We start from the raw sequence: 11,412 nt of genomic DNA, 5'->3' as shown, positions 1-11,412 counted from the left end.
ACTATAAGTTACTAAATTCAAAAATCACAGTCCTGGCTTATTCTGTGAATTTTATAGAAAAATTTAAACCACTTATTCTTTTGGTAAAATAATAGACAACCACTTCTTTAGGAAAATTCTAACTTAGCTTTTAAGTAGAACTACTATCCCTGATGAAAAAGGTAGGGTATTCTCTCACAAACTTGGACAAAAGAGCCAATAGATCTGGCTCTTCTGGAGTCTAAATCACATGCATAGAATTGCACAATTAGTTTGGAAAGTTAACATTCCAGATTTCCATTAGTTAGTATTAAGATTAGTCATTAATTTTTTCTAAGAGTTTAGAAAATATTGTTCTGACTAAGATAGTAGAAGTGCTCATGTTGACACACAGACCATGAATTGTTTAACACTCCAAACTGGCTCAGATATATTTGGCCTATAGTTTCCTAAACTTATTTTTTAATTTTGAAATTTTTAACAAAATTTCAAAAATAAAGATATTTCACATAAAATCATGATATATGGCTTTCTTGAGAAATTGGCAGTCTATGTTTCTATAACAAACATACCTTACTTACCCACTTACTGTTGCAGTCATCTGTGTGAAATCCTGGATTAGAAAACCTGGTTCAAATTCCTGCTCCATGGGTTAATTGTGTTGTCTTAAAGAACAATTGTGTAACTTCACTGGGCCTCAGATTTCCTGTATGTAAAGTAGGAATCATAATATATGTTATTATGATAACTCAAGTTAGTACACAGGGAACTGAGACAAATCCTACTGTTAATATGGTACACAGGAGAGACTGTAAGTAGTGTTGGTCACCTGAGATGATAAACATATGAGGTGATCTAGAATCTGCCCTTCTGTTTTTTCAGGCTCCAAAACCTAATTAGCATACAAATGTCAACTAATATTGGGCAATCCCACTGTTTATTGTTAAACAGGAATATTTTATAACATAAACTTCAATTATTGAAATATTTGACATTTGAGTCATTTGGCTGACACATTTTCCAACAATTTTGGATAAATTATATCAATTGTTGAATTTGAAACTGGTGGGTATTGATTTACAATTAGTAATATAACAGGTGAGATTAGTATAAATTAAAAAAATAGACAATACTTAAGTCCTTGAAGGTCTTGAAGGTCAACAGGTCTTCAATGAGAACATGAAAGTTGCTCGGAAATAGTTTGGTGAATATGGAATCACAAAAAGCATAGAATTAGTTATAATATTTCAATAATTTAGTATTTCAGAGAAGCTATACTGTTACAAGTGGGAAGAGAAAGTCTTTGACCTAAAGCATCTACTTTCTTGGACTGTCCTTGCATAAACTGCGATTACATTTGACAGTGGAACTTCGCTTATCTTATTTTTCATTCTTAACCTGCCCTCCTCATGATTGATATTGATATTTTATTGGACATGCAAATTCATGCAATCAGGATTCATCCAAAGCTTGCTCTTCTGAGAGAACCTCTGTCTCTCTAAGACAGGTTGTCTATTGCTGTTCAGGTTAATTATGTCTAGATCTTCCTGTTTATTTCTTTTAAAAAAAGCTTATTTTCAAAGTTTTTATATCCTTCTAGTTAGAAATCAGATTGCTCTTCTCCAGTTAATGCCTTGTAAGAACTTGTACAACAAATTCTACTAATTATCTTCTTAACACATTTATTTCTGTGTTGTGTGTATATTTATAATGTGTGTATATATCCAGTGTCAGCTTCAGGAAGCATGAATTATGGAAACTATTAACATACATCTCTTAGTTTTTAAGAAACCACTGAACCCTCTCTGGCTTCTTTTTTATAAGTTGTCATATGAGGTGTTTAGAATACTTGTCTAAGATTCCTTCCTTTGTAACAATCCTATAGCATTATGATTCTCTTAAAATTTAAAAAGTCATGATATTGAACAAAAAGCAGCAATCCATAGCACCTTTTAATCAAAAATCTCAAATAATTTTGCAAAAATTTTGTGCACATTTCTTAAAGCACAATAAGTAACTTGAATTTCTCCAAATTTTAGATACAAATTTTAAAAATAAAAATACTGAAAAAACTACATTCAAATCCCACTTCAATGACTAACACTTGTCATTGTTAAAAAAAAAAAGGTACAAAATTTTTTGACTGAGTGAATAAATTTAACACAAAATATCATACATTCTGATTTGTGGATTTCAGGGCATTCCTTGTCCACTTGTGCTCATGTTTAACTTTATATTTTAAAACTTTCCAGGACCATATATACATTTATTTTCCTTAGTATAATTATTGAACTTTAAAAAAATTTAAATTATACTTAAATATATTTTAATTATAATATTTATAATGTGAAATAGTTATAAAAAAAGCATAAATGTATAACAAATGCCATAGTCATTTTGTGAATACCATAAATATCAAAATAAAACTCTAATATAGAATAATAATAGATTATAAAATTTCAATTTGATCATAATTTATTGAAAGCTGTTAAGCTCTTAATTATTCACTTTGCCTCATAAAACTCAAGGTGTATTTGTAGTTGGTCAGGCAGGCCATGAAATCTAAAGAATTTAAATTGGGTCAGATAAAAAGTAGAAATCTGCCTGAGGGCTAAAAAAAATCTTCTTGATAAGAATTTAAAAAATTTAGAGAACTAAGCTTATCATACTTGAGCATTATTCACTTCAATGTTCCTGTGTTCACATAAGAAAAATCAGTATCTAAAAGAGAATGTAGTTGAGTTGACCATGAACTCAATAAATATTAGTTCATAACAAAATACTACTTAATACAATTTGTAGAATTTATACTTTTTAAAGAGTCAATGGTGATTTTAAAAGCTGGGGACTATAGATGTCCTTATGACAATTCCTCTTCTGTGGATTTATCCTCAGATTTTGACTGGGGTGCTGGGTTCAGGACCTGGCTCCCAAACTTACACTGGTCTGTGCTTTTTCCTCCAGAGGTGCTTGTGTGGAGGCAGCAATTGTGGCAAGCCTTAGAAATGCCCTTTCTGGAGTCAACGGGGACTTTGGGGGCTGTCGATTTCCAGATCGCTTGGTTGCACCTTGTAACCTTCTTCCAGCCTCAGACAAAGGCCCAGGCAGGCTGGGTAGGTGAGGGGGCACAGTAAACTTCCAGCTGGCCAGAACTCTGGCGCCGTGCTGCAGTTCAACTGCCCTAGAGGCCACAGGACCGGGTCCCTGAGGATGCTCTCGCTTGTGTGGGGTGGGAGGCGGAGAGATAAGCACCTCTCCAGCTCCCGGGGTGTCCTCCATTCCTTAGTGAACACAGCCAAGTCTCCTGCATGGGTGTGGGCAATTAATAAACTATGAGGGATATAAATTGGAAAAAAAAAGTCATTGGTGAGACACTTGTGAAGGAAGTTTTTTGTTTTTTGGGGGATTTTTTGCTCAAATTTTGTAGTAGTAGAAGAAAAAGAATAGTCGGAAGTGAAATGAAACTGTTGATGCTCTCATGCGACTTACTGTGGTATTTCTGATACCAATGTTAGCCTTTTTTGTCAGTTGTCCTAACAGAGGAAATAGCAACTTCCTGAATTGAAATATTTACTCAACAGAAGAGTATTAAAGACAAAAGACAGTGAATGAAGGTTTGGGACTAGATGAAACAAAATTTATTAAGAGAAATATGGGGTCAGCATAGGAAAGGAGCAATTGATGGGTATATCATGATGAACTTCCAATATGGTGATGTTTGGTCTGGAAGACTGGCTTTCTAAATTCAGTAGCCATCGAAGAATAGTTTACTAAAAACAACACTCAGAATATTAGCAATCATATTTTTTTCCAGTAGTAAGAACTCAAATCACAAAAATGTCCAATATATATACAAATAAATACCTTTCAAAATTTTTGCTGTTGGTCACTAGTCAACATTGTACCTAATTCCCTATGAAAGAATGATAGGACATAGAAATGTCTGTTTAATGGACACCTCTAATTTCTAAAGTACTAATATCCAGAGAGTCTTCCTCAACATTTTATAATTCTCTGTGACTTCTAAAAATTGGCCTATATTTCCAGAGCTTTGTTTGAGCAACCATTTCAGTCCATGAAACACAATCAAGTATATTAGTCTCTGTTTAATGAAACTATTTTCATGTGTAATGCCTTGTTCTAATGTTGATTTATTCTCAAGATTTGGGTCTACATTTAGAGTAGCTCAATTTAAAATAATTTTATGTTTTAACATATATTTGTTTTTAAATTATGTTCCCATGCATCTTAAGTGCATTCATGACATAATCCAGACACTAAAACAAATAAAAACCTAAAAATACTGCAACATATAAACTAAATATATGTAATATATATGTATGTGTGTATTATTGCTGTATAATTTTCTTTTTGTTTGAAAAGAACTACCCATTTTAATAGTACAATTCTCAATATATTTTTTAAAGAATCACATTTATTGTCTAGTTATTTCAAAGTACATTCTGACAAATCTCTAAATACATTATTTTCCTTTTAAAATTAAAAAAATCCATATCACCCATAATTATGCAATGTACAAGTGACTTCCTTCAAAAACTGTGAAGAGAGAAATGAGAAGTTACGTTGATGGTACATGCCCTTAATGTGATGTGATAAAAAACTCATTTGATTCCTTAATTTCCCCTTTAAAATGTCTATGACTTGAGTTTAATCATAAGAAAAACATTAAAGAAACACAAATTGTTAGACATTCTAATAAAATAACTAGTAAGAATTTTTCCAAACAGTAAAGTTTTTCAAAACCAAGGTTGTCACTGAACCTTGGTTCAGGACTACAGCACTTCTACAGAACTTGTTGTGACCTACCAGAAAGCAAAGATGAATCTCTTTGCAGTGTGTTCAACAAACAGGATTCTTTCCTTCCTTTGCCTCTACTCAATTCAAGGAAGAGAAAGGCACAAAGATTGAATAGGCACAGGATCTGATATTTGTTTCCTTCAAGTTTTCTTATTTCCATCTGCACTGATGTGAGAACTAGGAATACTTCATCCTGCTCCATAACCTGTCCTTGTATTCTGTCAACTCTTTTTGTTCTCATATTTTAAATAAGCCACTTATAAGTCAAGAAGAGAATGTTTCTTTTTGTTTGCTTGCTTTTTTGTTAATTCAATTCTGCTAGAATAAATTCTCTAATCATGATGACTACTCTGAATGCAGTGGAATGTAGTAGAAGTTTACTAGAAATAACACACATATTAGCTAGAAGAAAACAAGCATTGATAATCTCAAGTCAATAACCCTCTCTAGACTATTTAAGGCTTACTCATTGCACTTAAGTAAATGAAAATTGTGTGCTTTTGTTTCTTTCTTTTCTTCTTTTTTTTATTTATTTATTTTTGTCTGGAACTGGGGGTTGAACTCAGAGCCTTACCTTCGCTAGGCACTTGAACCACTCTTTCAGTTCTTTTAAACTTTTATTTTTTTAAATATTTTTATGCTTGTGTCTTTTCTTCAACAAAATTAGTGATAAGGTCAGAACAGGACCTGCCTGGGACTGAGGGAGGGGGGAGGGAGGGAGAGGATGGGAGAGAGGGGCAAGGGGGAGAAATGACCCAAACAATTTATGCACATGTGAATAAATGAATAATTTTTAAAAATTTTTATTGGGATATAATAGTTTTACAGAGGGGTTCTTTGTGAGAATTTCATGTATACTTACAATGAGCCACGATTAAATTCTTCCCTTCCATCATTCTCCTTCATCACCCTCTACCTTTCTTAAAACAATTTCAACTGGTTTCTTTGTTCTCTTTTCACACAGGTGCATAAACTACGTTGCCTATATTCAACCTCCTCACTCTCTCCACTCACTCTTTCCCCTACTATTAATGTAGCCAGGCCTGTAGAATCTATTCTACATTCCTGTCCTTTATTTGGTTAAGCGTATACAAATATTTTTCAGGGGTTTTGCTGTGGTATTTCACAAGTGCATATATTTTGCTTTAATCAAATTAATTTCATTAGTCTCTCTAACTCCATCCCACTTACCCCCCTATTATTCAGCAGCTTTTGGTGAGCTTTGATATGACATCTTCATACACAGATGCAATACTTTTTATATCATTTACTCTGAATCATTCTTTTTGACTGTCTTGCTTCCTCCTATTATTCCCACTATTATAAACACTGGACCTAAAAGATGAGGAGAGACCAAGATGGTGGATAGTTGAAGGATCCTGGATCCTGAGTGCCACTATTTCATAAGAATACTTCAGATTCATGGTAGCAAGGATCAAGTAACCCAGAATTTTTGCCAACTAAGAAACCACCAATGCATAGAGTGGACATAACATACAATGATGACCCTTAAATTAGCTTTTTATACCACATAACTACCCTTGAAGCCTAGACACTGTGGACTGGCAGCTGCCCGCATGCTTGCTAGAAAGCCACTTTTCCCTTTTGATTTAAGGCTGATTCAAAATCAACTTAAAATTCATTTGAATACCAACACAGTACTGAGCAAAAAGAGCAATGCTGGAGGTATCATAGTACCTGTCTTCAAACTATACTACAGAGTCATAGAAATAAAAACAGCATGTTATTGGCATCAAAGCTGACATGAAGACAGAATAGAAGATCCAGGTACGAATCTACACAGCTAAGTACATCTGATTTTTGATAAAGGCTTCCAAAACATATGATGGAGAAAAGACAACCTCTTTAACAGATGTGAAAACTGGCTATCTGCCAGCAGAAAACTGAAAGTAGATCCATGTCTTTCACCCTGTAGTAGTATCAACTCAAAGTGCAGTAAGGACCTTGATGTAAGACCTGAAACTCTGAAGTTAGTTCAGGAAAGAGCAGGGAATATATTAGAACTAATAGGCATTTGCAATGAGTTACTAAATAGAGCATAATAGCTCAGCATCTAAGAGAAAGGATTGACAAATGAGACTGTGTGAAACTAAAAAGCTTCTTCACAACCAAAGAAATTGTCACCAAATTAAAGAGACAGCCCACAGAATGGGAGAAAATCTTTGACAGCTCTATTTCTGACAAGGGATAAATAACCAGATTATACAGGAAGCTCAAAAACTAAGCACCCTGCAAAAAATCAATGATTCAATGAACAAATGGGCATGTGAACAAGTGAGCTTTTTCAAAAAAAGAAGTCCTTTTGTCTAAAAGAGAAATGAAGAAATGGTCAACATCTCTGTCCATAAAAGAAATGCAAGTCAAAACTACATTAAAGTTTCTGTATTAGTTCGTCTGCAGTGAGGACCTCAAATAGCAACAGAGGTCAATATAAAAAGGGGATTAGGAACTAGAGAAAAGGTCAGTTAGAGATGAATCAACTTAGAATGCAGCATATTTATACATGGAAGCAATGCTAGGAATCTCCCTGTATAGCTCTTCTTATCTCAACTAGCAAAAATGTTTTGTCTTTCTTGTTATTATTTATACTCTCTCTTCAACAAAATTAGAGATAAGGGCAGAACAGATTCTGCCTGAAAGCAAGGAGGGGGCGGGAGGAAGAGAAAAGGGGGCAGGGGGTAGGAGGGAGAAATGGCTCAAACAATGTATGCACATTTGAATAAATGAGAAAAAAATATATTAAAATTCTACCTAACTCCTGTTAGAATGCCTACCATAAACAACAACAGATATTGGGGAGATCGTGGGTAATAAGGGACCCTCATAGACTGCGGGGGGAATGTAAATTAGTGTAACCACTGTGGAAAAACAGTATGGAGGTGCCTCAAAAAACTAAAAATAGAACTTCATATGATCCACCAATACCACCCTGGGGATATACCAGAAAGAATGTAAGTCAAAATACAATAAAGTCACCTGCACACCCATGTTTATTGCAGCATTGTTCATAATAGCTAAGCTATGGAAACAACCCTGACGCCCTACAACTGATGAATGGATTAAGAAAATGTGTATATATATATATCTATATACACACACACATATATATGCTTATAAATGTATGCATACACACACACACATATATATATATACACACATACATATATATATATACACACATACATATATATATATATATATATATATATATATATGTATATATACATAAAATGGCTTTTAGTCAGCCATAAGGAAGAATGAAACTGTGATTTGAAGGTAAGTGGAAGCAACTGGAGGATATCATGGTAACTGAAGTAAGTTAGGCTCAGAAAGACAAAGGTCTCGTTTTCTTTCATATGTGGGAGATAGACACATATAAATACAAGCAGTATTATGAAAAATAGGTCACACTAATGGGAGGTAACAGGAAGGTAAAACAGGTCCTGTCTGGTGGATGGTACCAGTTGGTGGGGAAGGGTGAGAGGATACAAGGAAAGGGTGAAAGAGACTGAATGTAGTGGAAATATTATGTACTCATGTGTGAAAATGGAAAAATGAGATCTGTTAAAACTATTCCCTGAATGGGGGGGAGGGGATAAACAGAATGATGGAGATCTGAACTGTGACATATTATAAGAACTTCTATAAATGTCACAATATGCCATCAGCACAATAATAATATAATTTAAAAAAAGGATTCCTCATAAAATTTGAGAAAAGAATCAATTACATAACACACAATGACAAAATTAACTCCAATATGTAGTTCTACAAAATCTAGCTTTTACATGAGACCTACCTTTTATAAAATATTTTCTGCTTTTTAACTTTGAAAATATTTTACTTTTTAATTTATGTAGTAAATAGTTTTCTTTTGAGATCAGCCACAATCCAAAATGTTCATTAATGTTGTCATTACATCATCACCAAAGACGTATTGTGTTAAAAATTATACTAGCAAGATTTGTCTTACACGAGCTCCTGAAATCAACTCATGATGACTTTTTCTAGCTCTTCATTCAGTGGCACTACTTTTTGTCTTGAAATTTTCTATACTGGAATGTTTACATGAGATAAATTGGAAAATGGCAAAAATAGATTCTTGGGTTTGGGGTTGCTGCTAATTGTTAAGTATTTACTCCAGCATAAAGTAAATAAAGTTAATTAAAATGAACCAGTGTTCCACTACTTATTTAAAAATGTTTATTTAATTTTATAACATGTATTTATTAGGTTCATTGATCCTTTTATTCACTCATGAAAAAATTTATTAAATCCTCCCTACAAGCAGTCATATGTTGCTTCTATTTGGAATTTACATTATAGAGGACAAGATCTCCACCTGAAAGTGTATAAAATAAGGCAGGGGGATTCCACCTGCAAATACTATAATGCAAGGAAGTGTGTAGTAAGGACTGGGAGAAGGTAAAGCCAATGGTGTGCATCATAGAATAGTGAGCAGGAAAGATGACGTGTATATGGCAGTAATTTGTACCATGAGTGCTTTTCTTAAGGGGCACCTTTTGTCCTGACTTTTGACTTGGAGAATAAGTACCCAGGCAGAAGTTGGTGGGGTGATGTGCAGATTGCTTCTTTGCAATTTCTGTTTATCTCTTATTTTCTCATGTTATTAACATTATTTTTATGTGTATTTCTCCCAATTAGGCTTTCAGAATTCTATAAAACAGAAAATGAATGCTAATCTGTTTTGCTTCCTTGTACAAAAACTGTCATATTCCAAATTCTCAAAAATTACCTCTGGACTGAATTTAGGTGTGAGAATTAAAAGGAAAATGCTATCTGTGTTTAAGAGGTAGTAAGAAGTACAAATTTGCTAGAGGCATGATTGTGGGAAGTACATCATATTAAAAATGAGTAAAAATGAGATTAATTCAGATTATAAGAATTTATTACACAGAGAAAAACTGATCTGTATTTTTTGTGGTCATTTAAAAAGTATTTAGTGGTAGGAGAGAGTTGTCAAAGCATGTTCTAGAAGCTTAATCTGACTGTTGCATTAGAAAATGGATTACCATGCAGAGGGAGTAAAGAATATGTAGAAAATACATAGTACATATATCAAATCAAAGTAATATAGATAGCAAATCTAAATGGTCTGGACTATCATAGAAGCCAAAATTAATGAAAATGATAGAATATACTAGACTTCCAGGAAAAGAAAGTGTGATAATTAAATGAAAAGAAATGTTTGAGTCAGAGAAAGTTGGAACTTATTTGAAGAATCAATAAGTTTAAAAAAGCATACATTTTCTTTCACTGTTATTTTTCAAGCAGTTTCATTCATGATGAGTTTCACACTTAAATGATTTATAAATATGTGAGACCTTTATTGAGAAAAATTAGAATTTAATAAAATGATTAACATATGCTTATGTCTAGTAGGATTTATTTGCAAACTAGCAGAGAATACATTTAAAGCAAAAGTAGTAGTGAAAATTTGTAGCATATACTAATCATGGTGCTCAGTTTATTTTTATCCTTAATCAGAATTTCTATGTTCACTAAAACCTCTACCATTGCAATAAATCATATTCTCTTAGTTCATGAAATAGTGGCAAATTTTCTCAAGTATACTTAGGTTGTGTAGCAATAGTTCTAAGTTCTATAAAAAATGCATAGTTAATCAAATTGATATGTTATTCACTAACTGACTAGAAGCAGTTAATTTATTTTCAAAAGGTCTACTAAACTCATGTAACTTTAAATGGGTAACATAGAAATGTGGCTCTTTCTATAAATATACTTAACAATTCTGCCCTTTTTAGATGATAATATGACACATTCAAGTCTTATTTATAGATATTTCACATTATCATGAAGTGGTTATATTGACCATTTCTAGATAGCATATTAATGCTTTATTTTCACTATCTACTTATTAAAAGTAGAATATTTTCATTACTATGTTAAAATAAGGCTTGTTACTATGTGTTATACAACATTCTATGAATTAACTTTTTACACTATTAAAAGAAGCAGAATAATATTTTATTCCTTCTACATCAGGGGAACATTTTTGATAAAGAAAAATATTTCTAACTTCACTGAATTGTTAGGAACAATTTCTGCTTAAAAGTTCCATATAATTATGGTGAATGAATATAAGACACCATTATATGAAGAATAATAGTGTAGGAAATAGTAGAAAAGAGCCTGCAACTGTTGACTAAAACTTGTAAGTTGCATGACAGTAGATTTACTTTAATGACTAGTAATTCATTAAGGCTCTAGATAAGATTTTTTTCTTTTTTTTTTTATTGTGCTGGGTGGGGGTCCATTTGGCATGTACAAAAGTTCTTACAATGTATAAAATATATTTAAATTCACCCTCTCCACAGCTCTCCTTTATTTTCCCTCCCCCCATAATCAATAAGAAAACTTGGTATGTGGTTTCTCATGTGAAATAAAAGATATCAGACCTAATTTTAATCAATTTCTGATGTTATTAGTTTCCTCAAAAACATTTGTTCAAAATGGTATGACAGTTGTGTTAATATGTATTCATCATTGAACACAGCTGTGATTATTGTTAAAATGCACCTGAATATTAAGAATTATGCATCTAGGGAAAGG

The sequence above is a fragment of the Castor canadensis genome, chromosome 1 (genome assembly GCF_047511655.1).
Source record: "Castor canadensis chromosome 1, mCasCan1.hap1v2, whole genome shotgun sequence".
NCBI lineage: Eukaryota > Metazoa > Chordata > Mammalia > Rodentia > Castoridae > Castor > Castor canadensis.
The sequence above is the reverse complement of the archived record's forward strand: the minus strand, read 5'-3'. Positions refer to the sequence as shown.